The sequence below is a fragment of the Strix aluco genome, chromosome 27 (genome assembly GCF_031877795.1).
Source record: "Strix aluco isolate bStrAlu1 chromosome 27, bStrAlu1.hap1, whole genome shotgun sequence".
NCBI lineage: Eukaryota > Metazoa > Chordata > Aves > Strigiformes > Strigidae > Strix > Strix aluco.
The window spans coordinates 3,636,358-3,652,913 of record NC_133957.1 but is presented as its reverse complement, the minus strand read 5'-3'; the positions used below and the strand labels follow the sequence as shown (position 1 = coordinate 3,652,913).

Here is a 16,556-nt window from a genome sequence, read left to right as displayed (position 1 = left end):
GTGCCTTGCCCAAGCTGTCAATCAGGTGGAAGTTTGATCATTATCATGTTTGATCACATCCAAGTCTCAGAAATGAGCTGCATTAATTCATTCTTGTTTCTGGCATTTAGTCTTACAGATGATATCAATATTGATAGAGACATGATGATCAGTTCAAGGGATACACGCACTGTTTGTATATTCCTGAGAGTAGGTGTGGGGGGTAAAACAGAGAGTTTAACCCCTTGTGGAGTCAGAAAGTGCTTAATACAGACAGAAAGTGATAGATGACATTCCAGTGAACTATCTAGATTTGCCAGGAGGTATCACAGTCATCAGCTGTCAGGAGTGAACAAGGTCTGCTGAAAACGGACTGAATGTGAATGGAACCTCTGGAAAACTTCTGAAAGGCAGAAGGACTACAAAGCAAACATGCTGCACCAGGAAACAGTCTTCCCTGAGAAATCTAACTAGACTACAGCCAGGCCATCGGCTTCCAGGGCTGTAGGACCAGAAAGCACCTGCAACACAACAGCCAAATACAGGAGGGACAGTTTGTAGGTGTTATCCTGGTATCAGCAGATAAAACGTGCCTTTTATTTCTTTGCTTTTTTTCCCAGTAGGCTTTCTACACTTTAATTAAATACTTTTAATCTGTATTTGATCTAGTTTGAATTAAGATCACTGCAAGGTCATTGGTAATATCAAAACATTACTCAAGGGAAGGCCTTGAACCACATCTGTGAGCGAGGCTGGCGGAAAGCTCCTGCAATGCTGCACTTCCAAACAGCCAAGGAGAGACAGGACGTGGCATGGTGCCAACTGCACAGCCCTGGTGGGTAGCTAGTATTGCTGGAGATGGACCCAGAAGAAATGCTTCCATAGAGGCCAGAGATCTCTGGCATGTACCAAGTCTTTGGGGATATGCTGAAATCCTGAGGCCCAGAGGAATTTTTGACAGAATACAATCTACTGCATGGAGAGTGACTCGGGAGCTGAACATCTCCTTGGCTGCGATTCCAATACAAACCGGGCTGTCCCTGCCTTTTGCAGCATTTCAAATGTTTCCTCAACATCACGTGATGGCGCTGTCTATAGCGGAGGTCATCTTAAAACTTAGATGCCAAGAGTGCCTTGGGGTCTTACAAGTTCCTACAGAGATCCAGGCTGAGACTCAGAGGTCCCCTGGGACCTTTTCCTGGAACGGAACAAACCAGCACTCAAAATGCCACCTTCTCCTCAAACACGACCACTCCACTTCGTGCACCTTCTCAGTCACTTCCATGTGCCGAATGCAGCGTGCTCCGAAACCCTGTTAGAACGAGGTTTAGTGAAAAAGCACATCTCAAATGCACACCCATTAGGAGTTATGCTTGATGTCTCCTTTTGTGACGTATTTACTTGGCTCTGTAAATATCCAGTGCCCACGACTAACCCTCGGCTAATGATAAAACTGACCGATACAGTCGGTACACGCAAGTTTACTGACAAGAGGCTGGAACAGTCTGATGCTGTGGAAAACCACAAACCAGACACCAGCTATGCCAGTACTTCCACTTCAGAGCCGCTTGCTGCCACACAGTATCTTTTACTCAGCACTCACCCAGGGGGTATTATAAATACAGCTTGTCAGAAAGACCCCGTGCTCCTTTTATCCCTTAAGGACCCATTATGCTCCAGGTCTCCAAGCCAAAATTTGCAGAGACCTTTCAGACAGAATGACCTATGCTAGACATTAATTTAAATGGTGTTACCAAAATCCGAGGAGTTAAAAGCCCATCCTGACTTTGAATAATTTTTAAAGCACTCAAGAGCCTGCAGCTCCTTCTGACCGTGTCATTAAGTACCATCATTCCTGAACTAGCAACGAATTCAGGAAGCTCTGTCCTTCAGAGTTTTAGCTTTGGCCCGTTTGCTGGTTATTTACTGTACATTAGCTCTCCTCACTAGGAAGCTCCCAGCCAGGTCAATAAACTCACAATATGGTTGGTGGTTGGACTGGATGATCTTCAAGGTCTTTTCCAACCGAGACGATTCTGCGATTCTGTGAACAACAACTGCAAGGCCATAAAGGGCTACATCAGCCCCCCAACAACTCCCAGAGGATCTGGCCCCAAATTAGCGTGACAAGACACTTCCAGGGCTAGGAGGACCCTGCCAGGCCACCGAGGCACATCCCACGGGGGCTCTGGAGGGGGGGCTTTCCCCAGGCCAGCGAAGCACCACTCCCCAGGCCAGGGCTGCAGCCGACAGCAGAAAGGTTCACTGCTGTGAGGGGAGACCTCGGGGTCATTATGGCCCGGGTGTGTGGCAGACATACAACAGGAAAATACAGCAAAGGGATGAAAAAAACCAGCAGCAGGTGAGTGTTTGGCATCAAATCAGGCGTGGTTTTGCCTGAGCCAGTCATGTACATGGTCTGCTGGTGCACGGCCCTGTTCACATGAAAACTTCTCACACCGAACTGAGGCTTCGGAGTTGTTATCAGTGCTAAGAGGTGAAACCAGATTCACTCAGCTCTGGGGGGACTATGGTTGCAGAACATCTTGCGATTTGCCAGTGAGGCTACCACAGTGCTAAGAGCCTACTTCACACCACGAGTTAACTCATTTTAAATTGTTAAGCAAGAAAGTACAAGCGGTAAAAAGAATTGTGTGTTTGAATGGGGATTTCTACAGAAGCTAGAGGATCTGTCTCAGCTCTCTCACAGAGCAGGCTGGAGCTCCGCCACTCACTTCAGTAGAATCCAAACTGGGTTCTCTCGAAATTCCCTGAAAACCACAGGATTAAGCTTGTAAAAATTATGGGAGGGGGATTACCACAGAGGAAATGAGAGTAGTACCTTTTCTCCAGAAATGCCTACAAACGGGGGGGGAAGAAAATCCCATAAACTTCATTCTGCTCCAATAGACACGCTGTAAATACAGTATAGCTCACCAGCTTAATCAACTGAGTAGCCGTGCCCTCCCTAATCCAGAAAACAAAACCACCTAACCAAACCTAAGCCTTCTGGGCTGGGGCGCTTCACATTCCTGGTGTCAGGGAAACTTTGACACAATCCTTACCTAAAGACACACACACACAGACCAAGAATTTGTGTAAGCTAGCCAAAAGTTTCCCTAAGCAGCTGAGCTAGCAGCAGTCCAAATTCTTTTTTCTTGTTTTACTCCTACATTAGGGCTGTGTTTTGATATTTGCCAGTGCTCCAAAAGACAACATTTGCTCCCTATCAATGACCAGTAATGCTAAAGACCCTTTTCAGAGTAGCACCAGACTGGTCAGAGCACAAGATCTGCCAACTGTGCCAGCTCCTCAGCTAACTGCCAAATCCCACCTAAAGACAATCCTGGTGCAGGAAAGTCCAGCCCTTTATGTCCTTCCAAAGGGACTGACACGGCTTTTTCCAGGTGGCTGCTCAGGACTTCTTGTGTCTACTTCTCAAGCAGCTCCATTTCTGCTGGGTACTATCCACTTCAGGGTATGTATAATACCATTAATGCAGGTAATATTGTTGGGGATATGCTCTGATTTGAGAGAGTGCAAGCATTTCTCTGTATTTCTACATCAGTGAGAAAGGAAACAGCTTGTTTTCACCTAGTATGAATACTTTCAGAAGCCGGGGGAGGAGAGCTGGAGGAGTGCTTCTGTTACAGCTCACTGCTGTGAAGTCTCACAAGAGTAACATCGAGTCCTTCAGCCCATAAATATCCCACTCAACATCTGAATTACCTCAAAAAAATATGAGAAGTGCACTCACTGGCTTCATACTTCATAGCATAGAACAGCAAGATGAATACGAAGACTGAGAGATTCATACTCAAAGGCAGCACCAACAGCCACTTCTGCCATCAGGAAAGATGAAGTTTTTCTGTTCTCTCTCACTGAGAATTTAAAGCAAGTTAATCATAAGTGAAGTCAAAGGGGATCTATGTGCAAACCATGCAGGAACTGCACCTCAGCTGTTGGCTTGCTCACAGTAAATTCAAAATCAATAAATTGGTGCTCAGAATGAACCTAGTGCTAACAGTCCATGTGGGAGGCACCCTGAGAACTTTGTACCATATTTTCCACATTTTGTTTTTCAGTTTGGGGTTTGGTTTTTTTTTTGAGGCAGCTAATTTTATGATATCCCATCATGTTCTTCCCCATCCTACAGTGACAAAGCTTCCTGCTGGTGGGGTGAAATTGTTGAGAAATTCTTTTACCAAACAATGTTTAACTTTGTAGTTAACGAGGCCTGAGTGATTAAAGTGCACAGAGAAGAAATCCTAACCTTGAGAAGAGACACATCCTGGCAGAACTGCTCAAACAAGGCGGAGAAGAACAACTTGGCCAGACAACAGAGTTGGGACACATCCAAGGAGAAGAAATTGTCCTCAAAAGGCTCATGACCGTAAAAGGGAAAAAGGAGCACGGGGGTGACTCCCCGAACGACCATCGAGGACCACGTGAGACCCCCGCGCACGCGTGGTGTAGCTTTGCAATGCCAACATTATGTAAATGTAGTAGATAGGCAGAGAGGTGGAGACTTCTTGGAAAATGTATGAATATTCATGTCTTTAAAGTATTAAAGGATGAACTTTTATTTTATTGTAAACACGTTAGGTGGAGCGATCCCCGTGCACCCAGTGCTGTAATAAAGAGAAGGCCTGCTTCGTAATGCTACATTGCTGTTAAGAGGTTTATTCCCTATTTTGGTGACAAAATGAAGATACTTCTCTGAAGAATGTGATCGTTTTGGGGGCTTTCTTTTTCTGGCTAAGGCAGATCTGAGGGGAACCTAGGAAGAATGGCCCTGCAGTCACCAATCTGCATGTGAAATGAGAGCACCTGCAGTCAATTCTCAGCAAATTTAACCCCACTAACAATAGCTCCTGACCAACAAAACAGGAAGAATAACACACAGATTTCCCATCCTTTGTCTACCATCTTGTCTACCAAAAATAGTATTTTGTTGTGGCACACCATCTTCTCCTCTGTCCTTGAAGAGCTTTGACCATGGACGAGGTGGTCCACAACAGAAATTCTGACCAATGCCACCTCCCCCTGCCCAGGCTGAAGAACACAAAAGTGCAGAAAAAGCATTTCTAGAAAAGTCTAAGGCTACTACTGAGGATAATGACAGACGGGGAGCCACACAAAACTGAGAAAAGGAAATGGAATCTCTGAAAATTACTAATAACTATTTTTCCTTTTGAGATTAATCAGCCATGGGAAGCAAGAGATATCCCAGGAAAACAGAGCCGGACAACCTCCTGGTAAGATGAGAGCCACCCTGTTTCTGTAGCAGTGGGCAGACAGTGCCCTTCTGTATCAGCCTCTGGAGTGACATAGTTCTGCTTCACAATTTTTTCCTATTATTTCTCCAGTTTCCTATGGATGGAGGCAAATTTCTTCTCCCTCTGTTTAGCTGTCTAAGTGACCTTCTGCTACACGCAGGTGGCCTTTTTTATGGAGAAACAGGAAAAATAGCTCTCCATGTGGTTTTTTTCCTGCTGAATGGCCTTTCTGTTCACCACATCATCTCATCAATCATGAGGCACACGGGAGTTTGTCTGATCATCTTCTTTCTTTAAGCATGCTTGGTCAAAACTTGCAGCTTCAGTTCCAGCCTGTGAGAACTTCCCATAATACTTTCCAAATTCACAGTTCTTTCAGGCTGCAGCTCCCAAGCGGGCCAGTACACCTGCATTGGTGACAGCCAACTACTGCTCCCAAGCCACTCCAGTCACATTTCTTTTGCATCACAGTTGAGGCTCAAGGTCAAATGTCATGGTAGCTTTGACACTGCAGTGATATTTCACTTCTCTCAGGGTTAGGCTGTTCTTGGCTGAGCAGCACAGACAGAGGAGCCTGCTCACCTCCCTCTGCTTGGTCCCACTGTGAGCACCTACAGCAGGGAGCACTTCCCTGTATCTTGCTGCAATGAGTGAAGTCGGGTGTCCCCCCCCCAACTCCTTGTTGCCCCAGGTACCCTGGGCAGTGATTGTGCAATGATGGGGAAGTTACTTCTACGTGCGGACAAAGGGCAAGCAAAGGAGAAATGGTGGCTGCGACTCAAGTTCACTTCTGTCCTGCTCCTGCTGCAGTAGTGTAACGACACACTTGTGCCTTTCTTGCTTAGGTAGAACCCACCGCTCTGTTCAGTTTAGCATTAGGCTATGCTAGTTGTGTTGGGTGTGTGTGGCAGGCTCTTGGTAGCACAGGAGGGGCTACAGAGGTGGCCTCTGTGTGAAGCTTCTCGCAGCTCCCCCAGCTCCAAGTCGGACCCACCTCTGGCCAAAGCTGAGCCAATTAGCGACGGTGGCTGCACCTCTGCCATAACGTGTTTAAGAAGGGGAACTGGAGAAGAGTTGTGAGGGAGACACCTCTGCAAACACTGATGTCAGTGGAAGAAAGGAGGAGGACGGGGAAGTGTGCCGGTGCAGAGACCCCTGCAGCCCGTGGGGAGAGGGCCGGCTGTGCCCTGCACCCATGGAGGTCACCGGTGGAGCAGATGCCACCTGCAGCCCGTGGAGGACCCCACGCCAGAGCAGGGGGCTGTGCCCGGAGAAGGGCAGGACTCTGAGGGCAGCCCGTGCTGGGGCAGTCAGTTGCTGGGAGGGCGGCAGCCCATGGCGGGGACCCACGCTGGAGCAGTTTGGGAAGAGCTGCAGCCCATGGGAAGGACTCATGTTGGAGAAACTTTGTGGAGGACTGTTCCTCGTGAGAGAGAGCCCACGCTGGAGCAGGGCAAGAGCGTGAGGAGTCCTCCCCCTGAGGAGGAAGGAGCGGCAGAAACAAGGGCTGATGAACTGACCACAACCCCCATTTCCTGCCCCCTGCGCTGCTGTGGGGGAGAAGGTGGAGAAATCGTGAGCAAAGCTGAGCCTGGGAATTAGGAAGAGGTGGGGGGAAGGTGTTTTTAAGATGTGGTTATACTTCTCACTGTCCTACTCTGTTTGACTGTTAGATTAAGTGTTGTTGGTGTGGTGTTTAAATTAAATTGTTGTTCTTTTTCTCCCCCTAACAAGTCTGTCTTTTGCACATGACCATAATGGGGGAGTCATCCCTCCCTGTTCTTGTCTCGATTCCCAAGCCTTTTTTTTTTATTTACTTCTCCCCATCCCTGAGGGGGAAGGAGTGAGTGAGTGGCTGTGTGGTTGGTGCTCAGTTGCCCTCTGGGCTTAAACTATGACACTAGTATGCCCCTATTTTACAGATTACTACCTCCTCCTTTTAGGATCTATGCTATTAAATTCTCAGGGCAGACACAGAATTCTCTCATCCCCTTAGAATCAAAAGCTGTGTTATTTTCTCTAACGGTCACATACAAACTAGCCAGTTACACTCATTCATTTTCAGCAATGGCTAATTTCTCACAGAGTATTCCTCTGCAAGTGATTCTGCCTAACAATCTGTTTGCTTACTTGATTTAAATCCTCCATTTGCAGGTTTGATTCAAGACCTTTTGCTTTCTGAAAACGTCTAGCCTGAAGATAGCAGGTCGCTAGGTACCCCTGGCTTTTCAGGTCAGCTTTCTTATGTGGAAGAGCAGCAACAGCATCATTACAAATCTGATAGATAAAATACAGCCTGTCAAGCTGAATGAAATCCATCTTCCCTGTTTGTTTCCATTTACACTCCCCTCCAAGCCCACTGTTCAGCATCCCTGACATGAACAGCTGAAGTTCCTCATCTGTATTCTGCCAGTGGTGCCCTCTTTTACCATGTCTTTGTCTATCACAATAAACTGTGATGAAGCTGTTACCACGCAAGCTCCTTTACACTCTCTAACTGCACTTACAGAATCCCAGAGCTTGTTCCATTTTTCAGGCTGCAGAGCCATCAGGTCGAGGGACTTGCCTCCCAGCAATATGCTTTTGTGGCAAGCAACCCACTCCAACAGGTTACCTTATGCTGTGTAGCAGAGAATAAACTCCCTCCTGCTTGTCACTAGTTTTTCAGGTTGTCACTAAAATAAATAAAGTGAAAGTGACCCCACTAGCATCAGTAAGAATGTATCACTGATATCTACAGGAAAATGTTTTCACCAGATTTTTGTTTGAAGAACAACAGCTGAAACACAGCCTGACGTTTAAAGACTCCCTTACGTCCACTGTGGGCCTGCAACTTCAGTAAGGATTCACTTCAAAGTCCTAATTTGCTCTCCTCTGACTTGGCAGCACAATCCTCTCATAACACCATCACCTCTGCTAAAGCTGTCCACAACCCAGAGGGATGCTTAGGGTATGCTATTTTGTAAAACTTCATACTCTGACAGACAATATGCATCCTTCGTATAGCTTCAGCAGTGCAAGCTTAACCATATACAAAGATAAAGCAGCACCACTACCTGATAGCACAAACCCAATTAAACCACAGAGCTTTTTCACTTGGATTTTAGGAGAAGAAACTTATGGCAATATAAGATACATTCCTATCGTTCTGCCTAAAGCCATTCTCAAAAAGCTAATGGAAACAGCAGCAGGGATGGGGAAATCAGAAACAATTATACCCCCGGAGAAGTTACGGGGAAAGTAAATCTGCTTACAGTTTCCAAAGTAGGCACCCTGCTGTCTGGGAAGATTGCTGTTTATCTAATAAGGGGCATTAACCCAGATTTCTTGGTTATATCTGATGGGAACAGTTAGATTAGCAAACAATAGCATTTCATCTTTTGGCTAAGGCATCACAAGCTTTAGGAAAGATCATACAGGATGAAGAATGAATGATGTCCCCTCCATTACACTCGATCTGACGGGTCTCCCACTCATGCTACCCGAGCACAAGATGCTGTCACAGCATCTTTCAAATGCTCTGCTCTGCAGCCATTCCCAGACATCGCAGACACAACCACACGCAGGCTGCGCTAACAGGGCTGGGGCCTTTGTATCTTGTGTTACACAAGCCCACACCTCTCAGTCCTCCAGGCAGGAGACTAACCACCAGGGAAAACAGGATTTCACCTGGGCCCTTTGTTTTTGTTTAACAGCAGTGACTCAGATCTTTGGGAGTTCTCTCTTTCCAACAGGACACCCATTCCTGTTGGGAAGGGAACTGGACTGATGCTCCGAAGGAGAGGAAGCAGCTCCGGTACACACCTTTCCTTTCTATCACCGCGGGATTAGCAGTCACGTGCCCAGCTGTGCGTGTGCCCAGCGCCTGCTGCCCATTTTTCTCTCCAGGGTTTCTTGCTAGCATTTGCATTTTTTTGCAAATTTTGCAAAACTTGCATCTATTTGCATTTCAAGAGCCTTCCTCAGTGGCAGGGGAGAGGTTTTCCTGCCAAGAACTTTGACAGGGAGAGAGAAAGAGGGAAGAAAGCAAAACATGCAGCTGTAGTGACAAAAGCAGAGGCTGTCTTCTCTGAACCATCGTATCGGGTTATTCAATACAGATAGAAACTTCACAAGGTTGGTTGTTGCTTAATTTTTTCATATGAAGTATGTGAAACTGGCCCAAAATAATCTGTTACATAAGTAGATGCGCTTCCCTAAGTTAAAATAGCAGAGATCTATGCTGAGTAGAGCTAAATACACATGCTGCCTTTCAGTTAATGTGTCTCTTCTTTATGTAATTAAGAAAGGCAGTGTATGGAAAGTGAAGAATAAATGTTCCCAAAAAAGCTTCTTCAGCTTCCTCCAGGAGAAAACAACAGCTTTCCAGAGAAGAGCTTTTTCAACCCAAAGTGATACTCAGACACTATCCCATGAAACACGGTATCTTACAAATACGTTAAAGAGTTTCTCTGGAGAATAGGGACTGACTACGTGATGAATCCTGACGTCTCCATCCAGAACAGAAGTGTGCTGAGGTACAACTGCAGCAGCGGCAGATGCAGGTGCAGCGCCAGCAGCTCACAGCAAGGGCTGCCGCACTTCATCCCAGCAGTGAAGCCGGTCTGCACCCAACCTGCTGAGAGAGGCAATTACCTGCTTTCTGCTGCACTGGACAATGCAGGCTCTGTGCATTCTGGACACCACATTTATTATTATGGTCTGGGAACAAAGCTTATCTCAATATGGACACCTGTGGAGGAAGGAGGATGAAAATCCAGGTAGGGTTTCCAGAGGCAGCAATGATATGTGGATTTCTGCAAAGCCATGGAACTACTGCGCTTGGAAAAGCCAAGTCCTTTCTCTTTCTTCCACCAGTCTGCACTGGAATTCATCCTAACTGACAGCCACAGAAGGATGAGGCTGGAGTGTCTGTAATGCACTAGAAAGCAGGGTCTCACCCCTCTCTCCTCTGAACTTGCCTGTCTGAAGGCAAAAATCCCAAACTGCTCATCTTGAGGACGCCAGCCCCTCTCCTCTGGGGAGCAGCCTGCACAGGTGCTCAACACTTCTGTTCCCACTGAAGAACAAGGGGATCAGCCCCTGCACACCAGACACACACCCACAGCTCACGGAGTATGGCTGGTCCTTGGCAGAAACGGCTCTCTCCAAGTACAACACCTCAGTCACACTTACCTTACTACCTTAATTATCTGTCCTGTAACCAGCTAATAGGTGAGAACACAAGAAGGCCAAGACACACATCGGTGCACTTGTGTCCACATCAGTTCAGAGAAATCCAAAGCATTACTCATTTTACATAAAAGCTGAGTTTTAATTTGCTTGATTATGAAAAACAAATCATCCTTACAGCCTCTGACGATCAGGCAGATTCTGAAATGGGCTCGTCATACCAAATACCCTTACTTCCCAGTGTCCATCTGTGGCAGCAGATACTGGCACAGCACCGGTCACACACAGATCCTCACCACCTCCTCTCAGACCCAAGTCCTGAAGGGCTACACCGAGACACCAGAGACAAAGGGAAAGTAAAGGAAGGCCTGACAGCCAAGGAGGGCTCTTTGTCCTTGACATACAACGAAGAGCAACACACTGAAATACCATGGGTAGTGTCTGCACTCTGCTCTGAAAATGGCTCTCTGGAAACAGCAGCACACACCGTGGAAAGAGTAGGTGAGATGCTTTACACAAAGCTCTGCCAGTGCCTCTCAAGGCCGACCTACAGTACCTCAGGGATCAGCTTTAACAAGCACACAGTCACTTCTTAGAGGGTGTGAGGAGGCCTCGGAGCTCCAGAAAAGAGCAGCTAGAAAAAATACGTTTGACCACTAACTTTATTACCAGCACTGCTTGCACAGTAGCCTCATCCTTCACATCAATTTATGTAGCTTAAGCGTGTGCGGGTCCCTTCCACTTCCATTTTGACTCAATCACTTGAGACTGCTAGAACTGATTGAAAGTAATTGTAACATGCATTCTGAAAATCTCAAGACAGGCTGTTGGGATGGTAATATTGTGAAACAATTCAGACAAGGGAGGCTGCGAGGCACCTGTGCACGTCCACAGCATGGTACAGGCACTATACACGCACTCACATGATGGAGAACCTCTGGTTAGTTTTTTGACATAAGTATCTGGGAAAGCATCCTGGGGGCAGACATGTAATTTAAAGTCTAGACCAGAAACTGGGAAAGGAAGACTATTCACCTTATGGAAGGCACTGGGATTTGGACAAGGGACATCTTTCCTGCTCTACAGAACTACTGCAAGGATTAGCCAGCACTTGGATAATTATGTTTAAGAACAGTCCTAAAAATAACTTGCACTGCATGCAGAATGGAAAAAAAAAAAAAAAAAAAGGTGACACATTCAGTTTACATAACACCATAACAAACCCCTCAACTTGCTACAATTCAAAACTGAAAGAAAAAAATCGATAAGGACATAAATGGCTTCTGGCTACCCCACAATAGCCACTTCAGCATCTTCTGCAGCTTTAATTATACTTTGGTTCACAACCTTCAGCACACCTCAGTAATATACAAATAAATAATAGCGATGACCACATCTGTCCCTTTGTAAACACAAGAGAAAAACACCTATACAGCACTTCACCTATTATTTCAATAAAATGTTTTGAAGAACAATACGAGAAGAAAGGTCATTTAAAAAACAAAGTCAAACCACAGCATTTGAAAACTAAATACGCTTCTGTTTGGCTGAACTGATTTACCTTTTTTCATACCTGAAACATTTGTACTGCCATTTGAAAACGCCTCCACTGAAATCTGCTGTACAACTCCACGTGTGCAGGCACTACGTAGGCACCCCCCCCTCACCCACACGGTGATGTGCTGTCATGCAGGTGTGGGCACAGACACACTCACAGCATCAGCCACACTCTCTCAGCCTCTGTTGCAGGCAAACAAAGCAAAGGCCAACTGTTTTCTCTATCAGGAGTCCATTTTAGCCGTTAGCACAGAACTTTCCTTTACAAGGCTTCTCTTCTGAAAGCTCCTTTCGTTCAATACCAATTCTAGTTGCTGCTGCTTTTTCAGCTGGGTCACCTTCTATTTGATCCATTATACAACAAAATAAATTTATGTAAGCCAAAAATGATCTGTTTCAATACCACTAGTTTGCTTCTCTTTCTCTCTCTAAAGAATCTACAGATCCAGCTGACTCCTCTTCCTCTGCTATGAGGAAAGTCTTTTCTCTTTCCGCACTCCAACCTTTGAAATGCACGGTAGCAACATACTGATTTTTCTAGGGTTTAATGCTGAGTCTTTTTGTACTAAGATAGCATAATGCCTCTGTTCTTCCACTCCAAATGGCAGAACAGAATAGTAGTAAGTGACAAAACCTGATGATTAAGATCCCTTGAAAGTAGTACAAAATTACTTCTCAAACTGCACTACCACACGCAATACTCTTCCTATCCTCTTCTACTCAGAATGATCTGGTTCCCAGAGTATGAAATTCCATCTGTCTTGCCCATTCACAGCAATCCTGGCAAAGGTTTTCTTGAGGGACTGATGTTCTTGTGCTCTTTAGCTTTTGATAGTCACTATGTGGTACCTTCCAAGAGATGTCCAGAGAGCATTGCACTGTAACCTCCTTAAATCTAACCCTCTTTGTGAGGTGTCAAGGTGAGAGCTCAACACCTGAAATAGTGAAAAGAGCGTGACATTCCTAGCTTGGCCATTTTGTTCCAGGTCTGTCCTTCTGGTGCGTGAAGGTCCTTGAGGTTTAAAAGCAGTGCACTGAAGGAAGGAGCTTCCAAGAGAGATTGCTCTCCCCTTGGCCTCAGCATAGCTGTTTGCACCTCAGCACAGAGACTGTGAAATGGTTTACAAATAGACATAATTTGCATAGAGCAAAACCACCATCCGGGGCAAAGCAAGAAGGAAATCAGGTGTTTGAATCAGAAAGCACTCTGAAAAACTAACTGCCAGCACCACATCTATCAGACTTCAGTTCCTTTTGAACTGACTTGCACACAGACCGTGTTCATTTCCGACAACACACACAGTTGGCTCAAGCTCAGAACAGCCACACTTGAAGCTTACATTTGGCCCCAAATGGCATGTTGAATTCACAAAAAAGGCTTTTTTCATCCAAGCACTATGTAACTTGACTGACATATTATCAGCATCCTAAAGAAATAACTCCTTGAGAAAACTGCTCCTTAACTAGTCACTACAAATGTTTATTCCCTATGGAAAACAAAGGGTTTCCTGAGTTGTATGTCCTGTATATGTCAATTTTAGGCAAATTTACATGCCAAGAGCATAAAATAGGCTTTTAAAAGTTAAAAAAGGGCTCTGCTCAGAAATTTCTGGTTCATATGAACTTCCACTCTCAGCAGCTGTGTTTGAGGTCTACAAAGCAATCTCAAAGGACCGAGCCACAAACGAAGCAGAGGGCTTTTTAGGTACACAGCCTCCTCACTCGCTGTCATGCTTTTGGGCCTGGCTGAGCATCACAACTTGCAAGCCAGGGTTTCGAAACGGAAGAAAAAAATCAAAAAGTAAGAGCTTTTGAAATGAGAAAAGAACAACTCAGTTCAAGCGACACAACAGGGAGATTCCTAAAACTGCGCCTCACTGCTGAAATGAAGTAGGATTCCTCTCACCTCAACATAAACATGTTCCATATGAATGCTGGAGCTCATCTTTGAGACTCCCCTGGTCGTCCATGGAGAGACATGCGCTCCTCAGGTGTGAGCAACTGCCTTTGAAGGCAGACTTCTAAAATAGATGAGACAAATGGCACCTTCAAAGTGCCCCTTCACCAAACGCAGGGGTGGTCTAGACACTAGCTAAGGTATGGATTGCTGCGTTATAGCCACAGAACACAGGTAAAGGGAGTGAAGTCTGCTTTCCTGCCAAGTGGCACCAGCACACATCAAGAGTAATTGCTGTGAAGTGGCTCACAAATAGAAGAGTGCATTCAAATCTGACACTGCTTTGAGAAGTTCATCTCTGATAATCATGCAATTTAGATCAAGAAAGGGAAAAACAGTTTCCTATCCAGTTCCCTAAAGCTGTATTTCAGAAACCAATTCCTTTTATTAAAGAAAATTTCAAATACTCACTTTAGTTATGGGTTAAAACAGAACTGGAGTTTTTCAAACATGCTTGCCTTTTCTTTTCCAGATTCTCTCTCTAATTTACTCTGTGCCAGGTGCTTGCATTCTCTTTCTTCCTCCTTGCTTATTTGGGTATTTCTCCTCAAATACTTGCACTCTCTCTTGCATGAGTTGCAGCATTGGAACAGTAGTTTCCAAAGAAACTTTTTCTAGTCTCTAGGGCCTTCCTCTTCTCCATCCTGTGCTTCAGAGAGTAGAGCTAAATCTCACCTGCTCTGGATTTCCCACTGTCAGAGATGACAACCCACTGAGGAAGCACGTGGAACACCACTCATGCAGAACACGTACAGTGAGCTGACACAAACCCTGTGATCGCTGCGCCCTAACAGAGACGTCATCAAGCCCTGGGATCTGTCTGCATGTTTTATGTGCTGGGAGAGATCCTGGCGCCAGTCCCTGCTGAACATGCCGCTAAGTGACGTTTGTATCTGAGCCAGGGAAAAGGCACAGGTCTGCACCGTTACTGACCAAGCAGCAGTACTGCTGGGGGAGAAATGGTCGTTATTTTTAGTCTGCAATTACAACGCAGACCTTAAATATACACGGAGTAAGTGTGCACTACCTGCACAGCCTCTTTGCCTGAAAAGCTTTTGTCTGTATGCCGCTTTATTCATCCAGTCCACACGCAAATGACATCTGCAAATCAAACAACTTCAACAGGTAGGCTTGAGACCAACACCCCCAAGGGCAACTTCTCTTCCTGAAAACGCACATCAAAAGCAGGACTACAATTCTGGTAACAAATCACGTGTCTGGGAAGTATTTGCTTTACCTCTTCGTGATGGTGAGAAATGTGGTTTTTGTTGATCCTACCTCCAAATTTCCAAAAATCTATTCTAATGAAATCTACAGAAAGACCTGGAAAAAGACTACGTAATTTCTCACAGGGTTCTCTTGTCGTAATGCTGCTGAACCTGTGGCAGAGAAGAGTAAACACAGGGCTTTCAGGATAACTCTAATCCATAACAACTGTCTCACATTTCCTCCCAGCAGCCAGACCTATATCCTACCACAGAAGGGGACAACTATAGCAGGGAGCTCTACAGATACAACTCTTCCTCACATGATTTCAGTAATAGCATTCATTATTATTGAACACGTAACTAAAGTCAGGGAGCAACACTGCACCCAGTGTACTCTAAGAAAAACCAGTTTCAGGAGTCCATTGTCTTCTAACCCTATGATGCAGGAGTAGGCTTATTCCTAATCATCATCAGGAGATGAGAGATACATTTAGAATCCTCTTGTAAACAAAACCACAGATGGGGAGAATTATGTCCTTGCAGAAGAGGCTGCCAGCACATTTTGTGCCCTTGGAAGGGCTTGGTTTGTTATTTATATCAACTCCAGATGATCTGCTCTTCAACAGTGCTCTAAGTGAATACCCCAAAGTGCAGACACTCACTGCTCAGAGCACAAAAACCAGTGCCAAGGCAGCTCTGCCATTACACGTGCAAAGTGTCGACAGCCTTGACAGGAGAGGGCCTGAGATTTCTCTCTCGCATGGACACATGCATTCCCCTACACACACACCCCTCCTGTGAAATCCCAGCTCATGCCGTGCACCTGACAGTGAGCCAAAAAAGCAAGAAGGGTCTTCAATAGCAGCTAAGAAGTGCTCATTAGCTCTGGTCTTTACGAGGTGTACTGTAAGCAGCAATTCCTGCTGCTGCAAACATCGTCCCTAAAGAAGACAAATGCCCAAATTTTTTGGCCTTGATAATTTTAGCAAAAATATAAGTAAAACCCCAACCATGATTAAAAATAGCTCTTCACATGTTGATCTTGCAGGTCTGGAGAAAAACACAGAAGCTTAAAAAATACCCTTAAATTGGATGGATTCTCCATTCAGGCCAACTGTGGGCTGCCAAGTCCCCTTCCCCAAGCTTGCTCTGCAGCTGCTGCGTGTCCCCCACACGAGAGGGCACAGGAGGCTGCGGAGCCGGGACAAGCAGTGTCTGCCACAACAGGGTTGCCTCAGGCTCACAAAGTCCTCTGGTCGTTTTGGAGTGTTTTACAGTTGATTGTAAGAGTAACTGGTATTTCAGAATTAAGATACTGAAAATCAAATAAATGGGGACCGTTCCATTGGCATGTTTTTGTTCAAATGAAGAAGGTGGAAGAGGTGTTACCAGTTCTAGGCTTTT

General features: G+C 45.6%; 1 protein-coding gene across 1 annotated transcript in view; it reads right to left on the bottom strand.

Annotated features, from left to right (window-relative positions):
* Positions 1–14,621, bottom strand: part of LOC141915837 (ras-GEF domain-containing family member 1B-like) — a 72,490-nt gene extending 57,869 nt beyond the window's left edge. The window contains 1 exon segment of the mRNA XM_074807710.1: positions 14,356–14,621. The gene's annotated coding sequence lies outside the window, so the exon portion shown is untranslated.
* Between the last annotated feature and the right edge of the window lie 1,935 nt (positions 14,622–16,556).